The sequence below is a fragment of the Hordeum vulgare genome, chromosome 4H (assembly GCF_904849725.1).
Source record: "Hordeum vulgare subsp. vulgare chromosome 4H, MorexV3_pseudomolecules_assembly, whole genome shotgun sequence".
NCBI lineage: Eukaryota > Viridiplantae > Streptophyta > Magnoliopsida > Poales > Poaceae > Hordeum > Hordeum vulgare.
This window is the reverse complement of record NC_058521.1, coordinates 77341151-77347506: the sequence shown is the minus strand read 5'-3', so window position 1 is coordinate 77347506 and position 6356 is coordinate 77341151.

The window sequence follows — 6356 nt, the reverse complement described above, 5'->3', positions numbered from 1 at the left end:
ACGCGAGTCTCCGCCTCAGGTTTCTTGTGCATTCCACGTTGGTATCCGCCTCAAATTTCTCGTGCATCCCGTGTTGGTATTCATATACGTATGAGGGTGCCTCATGTTCATTATCTAGCCCCGATTGAGCAATGCAATCTTGTGTTGGGCCTTTCGGCTGGAAGTGAACAGAGTCTAATGTTGGGCCATTAGCGGACAAAAAGTCAGCCTAATTACCTATACATACAAACTTGAAGCAACTGCATTCCTCCTTGCTGTGTTCCTAATGATGATATCATGTGTGGACATGTTGTAGGCATCTTTCATACCATATTCTTTCATCGAACCCTTACTCTTGTTCGGCCCAAAGATGTTGACTGCGACCTCTTTGAGATCACCTATGTGAGTATTACCGAATAGCTGCAACAACTCTATTTCGTTGGTGTTGCACACAGTATTACTTGGTTCCTTGATATATGTTGTTGTGCTGATCTTCGTGACCTGCTCCAACTAAAAAGAACCAACCTTGATGTTATTTTTGTTTGTATGGCCAGTTCAGTGTGGCCTTGCGGAATTAGAAAAGGAAGTCAATGAAAAGATCAACCAGTTCATTGCTTGGGCTGAAAAGCATCCAAATCAGAAAAGCCAGGTTGTTTGATATGGCTTAACACCATGTTCTGCTATTTGCATGTTTTTTTAGGATTTTCGTTTTAACACATGGTAACTAAATATCAGGTGTGCCTCTCTTTCTTCGACGAGAAGAACAAACACCTAGGCTGGTGCAGCAGCAAGACCGAGAGGGTTTACTAGGAACAATGGTTCATCAATTTGCATGTCACAAGCCGTAAAGGGCAAAGCAAATCACGTGGCTCCAAAGCGCGAGCAAGTATTGAAGGTAGTTCCATTTTTATAAACAGGGTCATTTCGTGGCTCCTTGCTGGGCTCAAACCTAGGTCGAGGGTGTGTGTCTCCCTGCTCTCCACCACTCCAGACTCATAGGAGTAGTTTTGCTAATTATGTCATCTTCAGGATGGTATTTCTTATGAGCATATAGCAAATCAGTTATAACTTGTTAACTTGCAATGATATGTGCCCTCGGGACAAGCATTGGAAGATACCAGCTCAAGACGTGATGCGCTGAGCTTGTTGATCCAAGAAGTCATGTTCCAGATCATTAACTATGCCAATGAGAAAAAAGACCATAATGAAGAAAAATGGAGTAGGAAGCTATTTTGACTAATCATATTGCCACTTTTTAGAATGGACAAAACACATTTTGCATAAGAAAAAATTGTTTTGAGATAGCGAAATAGAGAATTTATGATGTGCACCTGGAGTTTTTGCTGCAAACCGGCCATCTCACAAAATTTTAATTCTAATATCATCTTAATTGAGTGCTGAGATAGTTCTATTAGCTTTCACCAGGATTCAAGATGACTTGCACCATTGCTTGCATTTTCCTGAATTTATTTAGGCTTTTTTGGTGTGTTTGTTCAATGAGAGGTGTTTACTGTCAACTACGAAAGCGCTTGCGGTGACTTCATCCATCTTAAGATGTAGTGCCCAGGGGCGGATCCAGCCCCCACGGCCTAGGCCCGAGGCATGAGGCACAAACGCAGTGTAAACTATAGCAGACAATGTACACATCTGCAGCAGGGAGTCCCTTGCTCGCAAAGGGGAATCGCCCCAACTGGACCCGTCCAGTTACCTTTTTGTCCCAAAACTACTGATATTTTCCTTTTTCCCCCTTTTTTGTTTTTTATTTTTCTGCATATTCCCATTCCTTTTTTGGTTCTTTTTTTATTTTAGAACTAGAAGCAAAACTTATTTCTAATCGGAAGAACAATTTAAAAAAATCAGAACATTTTTTGAATTTATGAACAAAGTTTGAAAAACGACAACTTTATGAAATTTGAAACATTTTTATAATCAAAAGTATTTTTCGACATTTAAGAATAATTATCGTACAGGAACATAAATTAAAAATTAAACAAAATACCAAACATTTTTTGAACATTTTTCGAAAATACCGAACATATTCTTGAAATAACGAACATTTGTTTTTAGAAAACAACATTTTTAAGAACATTTTTGAAGTTATGAATATTTCTGAAAAACGGCAACTATTGAAATTTAGAACATATTTATAGAAAAAAAACAAATTTTCAATTTGAAGAACATCTTTTGAAAATCCAGTACATTTTTTGAATTTATGAACAATGTTAATTTTGTTTTTGTATTTTCAAAAAATGTTCTTCAAAAATCAAAAAATGTTTTGCTTTAAAAGAATATTCTTGATTTTCAAAAATGTCCTGGAAATTTGAAAAACTGTTCTGGATCTTCAAAAGCGCGAGCACAATTATTCTAAAAATTATTTGATGGTAATCAAAACGTGCGTTGCACGTGCAAGCTTACTAGTTGAAAAAAGTGGTACACTCATGTTTCGAAACGGTGACCACAAATTCTCTGCTCGCAAGCTAGCCACCTCCTCCCATTCGCCATTCATGTATAATAAAATAAATGGCGCTAAGTAAAGGCTCATGTAATTTCATAAAATGTTCACCTTGTAAATTAATAAAAAAAACTAAATTATGAATTATAAAAATGTATAATTTTAAGAGAGTTTGCATATGTTACATAAAAAATTAAAGTCATTGATAGAAACATGTATACGTAAATAAATCCTCATATAACTTCATATATTTTCAAGATTTTAATAAAATATTCATGCTGTAGTATATAAAAGTGTCTATGCTTTAAAAGAATTATGTTGCTTTAAAAGTGTTCATGTGTTTTTACTAAAGATATTTTTTGCCAGGTGATTTTTAATAAAGTTTGTGAGTTTTCAAAAAATAACTATATATGTTCGTATAACTATAACTATAAATATATGTATGAAGACTGATGTTTCTCAAATGAATACATATTTACAATTATACGTATGTTATTTATATTTATAATAATTATAATATAAATATTGGTTGGAGTAAGAAACCTTTGCAGATATGAAACAACCTTGGTTGGAGTGGCAGGCTAGCCTGCTTATGGAACTTAGGTCACTGGTTTGATCCCGTGCAATATCTATTCTTTATTTCGAACTAAAAGTCTAAATTTTTGTTGTTTAACTAAAAAACATATGAATACTTGCGTCTGTACTGAGTTTTAAAAAAAAATATAATATTATGTATCCTCAATTAGGAGCATGATTGTTGCCAGCTAGCTAGCAGCGGACCCGTTTAATTGGAGGTCGTGGGTTTGAAACCTGAGCGCACCATTATTTTTGTTCGATCATTATTTGTGTTGCTCACAATAAGAACCTGCTTGTCACGGGCTTTTTGGTGAAAAAACTAAAAAACATGGGGTTTCTTGCAAAAAAAAACGCGCAGACATGCCTTGTCTTCATTGTTTGGTCACTCACAATGGCCCTCACGTCACGCTGGCATGCCTCATCAGCGTTGCAGGCATATACAAATGCGATTAGCATCGTATTTGCTCGATCAAGTCATATTTTTACAACATTTTAGTGTATGTCATAAGTTCTATCACTAAAGTGACCATTTACATCAAGTTCTAGTATTATCAGTGTATTTGACTTTTTAAAAATATCAATGGTTATTTATATAGACACTTAATTAGGCATTCCTCTTCTAGAATTAAGCACCGATGCTAAAGAAAAACACTTAATTAAGCATTCCTCTTATAAAATTAGGCATCGGTGCTACAAAAAACTCAGTCTATTTTACTAAACGTCTTCCTAAGCGTCTTGCATTGTATAAGGCCTTCACGTGCTGGCGTGCTAGATGGTGCGCACGCACACATGCCGCATGGGCAGCGGCCCATAAGGCTCCTCTCCTGCATTCGCCTTATTTTTTTTCCTTGTTTTTTCATGCTATTGGTTCACTGCCCCAGAAAATTATCGATTGTTTTTCATTAATTTTGAAATTTGGAAAATTAAAACACTGCTCACGGATTAAAAATCTGTTCATCAATTGGAAATATAGTGAACTTGAAAAGGTTCACGAATTCAAAAAAATGGGAATTTGAAAACCTTCGTATGTTTGAGAAATTTGAAAAAAAAATCACGCACCTGAGAAGGGGTTCATGAATTTGATAAAAAAAAATAAGAATTTGAAAAAAAAAACTTGAAATTGAGAAATGTGTATGTATTTGAGAAAAAATATCATGAATTTCTAAAAAAATCAAACTCGGGAATTATGTTCATGCATTTTGAGAAAAAAATCATGAGTTTGAAAAAGTTCACAGAATTGAGAAAAACATCACAAATTTGGGGAACATAATTTCCTAAATTTGAGACAACAAATTCATTTAAAGGAAAGGATTTTCATCATTTATGCCACTAGTTATGTCTCACTACTCAGTTTATTCACTAGGAATTTCAACTCCTTAAAAATGTCATCGCTTTGTTAGGCGCATGCTCAAAAATGTCAATGGACACCACTACTGTGAGCTCAAATATCTTTTTTCATGTTATAATGACCAAAATACCTATAGGCCAACATGTGAGCTCTCCCTCTATCTCGCTATAATAAAGTGTGGGTCGCACTTGATCCCAACAACGTTCTTATCTTCCTCTAAAATTATCCGCGTGCTTACTTCTGACAAGTGGTATCCATACTTATTATTGTGAGATAGAGAGGGCTGACATGTGGGTATAGTGGTATTTTTGTCGGACAACATGGTCAACGAGTTTTACCTGACAATAACGATGTCTAGTGATTTTTTTAAGCAAACATTTAATGAGCGATGACATTTTTAAGATATCTAATGCTTTTTTGAGCAAGTATCTCATGGAATGATGGCATATTTAAGAAGGTGTATCTTCTAATGATAAAACTGAGTAGTGGAACACAACTAGTAGCATAAAATGATAAAAACTATCGGGGTCCTCGGACTAGGGGTACCCAGGCCCGCCTGCGTGTGGCCCAGGGCATGGCGCGTGTTGTGGGTCCGGGAATGCTTCCCGCCGAGGCCCAGGATCTCGACCCTCGCGAGGCCCCCTCCTCGTGTGGTACAGATCATCGGAGGTTGCGAGGGACTGGCAAGGTTCCCCTCGAGACCATTCCCCCTAAGGTCCGCATCGTGAAGCCGCCTCCTGACACCACCCCTCGGGGGCCGCACGGAGCGGGCTAGCCAAGGACGGCCCGCCGAGGGATCGCACGACGCTGCCTCCTCACGTGGGTGACATGAACCATGCAGGACGATGCCAAGGTCGGTACCAGCAAGCACGCACAGAGAGGCTTTCTCCTTTGTGGTAAGGAAACAGAGCCAACCCGCGGGTTCCCAAAGCAAGCCCCAAAGGTATCCTACTTGGTGCAAGAGGACCAAGGTTGGGGCCTCGACACGACGGGGGTCACCCCCGAGCCCACCAGAGTGTCATGGCGAAGAGCTTTGGCACGCGAAGACCACCTTTGTCAGGGTGGACTACAGTCCTGTCCCCTTTAAGATGGTCGTTGTGGCAACCCTTCGTGCCAAGTATGTGTTTTGAGACGAAGAGGACTAGGGCCTATATAAGAAAGAGGCCCGACCTCAGTAGAAGAGGAGCAATCCACTCCATTAGGGCAAGAACTCGCCTTGTACTCTCTTTCTCTCTCCCACAAGCAATCCAGACAAGCAGGAGTAGGGTTTTACATCGCAAGGTGGCCTGAACCTGGGTAAACTGTGTGTGTGTTCTTGTAAATCTTCCTTAGCTCGAGCCACCGGAGAGTCGCCGTGAGGTTGAGAGGCAGAACAGGGTAGGAGAGCGAGCGCACCCCAGAGTTCGAACCTTTCTGGGTCTGCGGAGCCCCGATTCCAACATTTGGCACGCTAGGTAGAGGTGCGCAGACGTCCTCTAGCTCCAGTTTCGCCTCCAACTTCACCGACCCCATGGTCGACGCTTGCCGCGTGTGCCCTAAGCGCTTGGGGCCGGACGACTGTCACCGATCCACCAGCGTCGCGTCCACTACCGTCGTCACCCATGCCGCCCACGGGCAGCATGGCTCCCCACAACCCCTGGTGTGGCAAGGCAACCGCTTTGCCGTGTCCCCCGCGGCATCCTCCTCAGCTTATGTCCATGTAGGAGACCTAAACGCGCAAGACGGGCTACTCCTGGCGAGCGAACTGCTCCGCCACCACCCGACGGGCGGGGGTACGATGCCTGGGCAAACCACATCGCTGAGCTTGTCACCGTCACCAGGAGGGCCCTGGCGCCCTATGTCCCGCTTCGGCCCTCGGCGCCGGAAGCGGGGGGCTCGGCCAGCGAACATGCGGTACCTTTCAAGTTTGACGGGGCCACCCGACAACCCCGATAACGCGTCAGATGACACCAAGGCCAAGGCCAAGGAGGTCAAGTGCAAAGGACCCATTGTGCTTGCGGT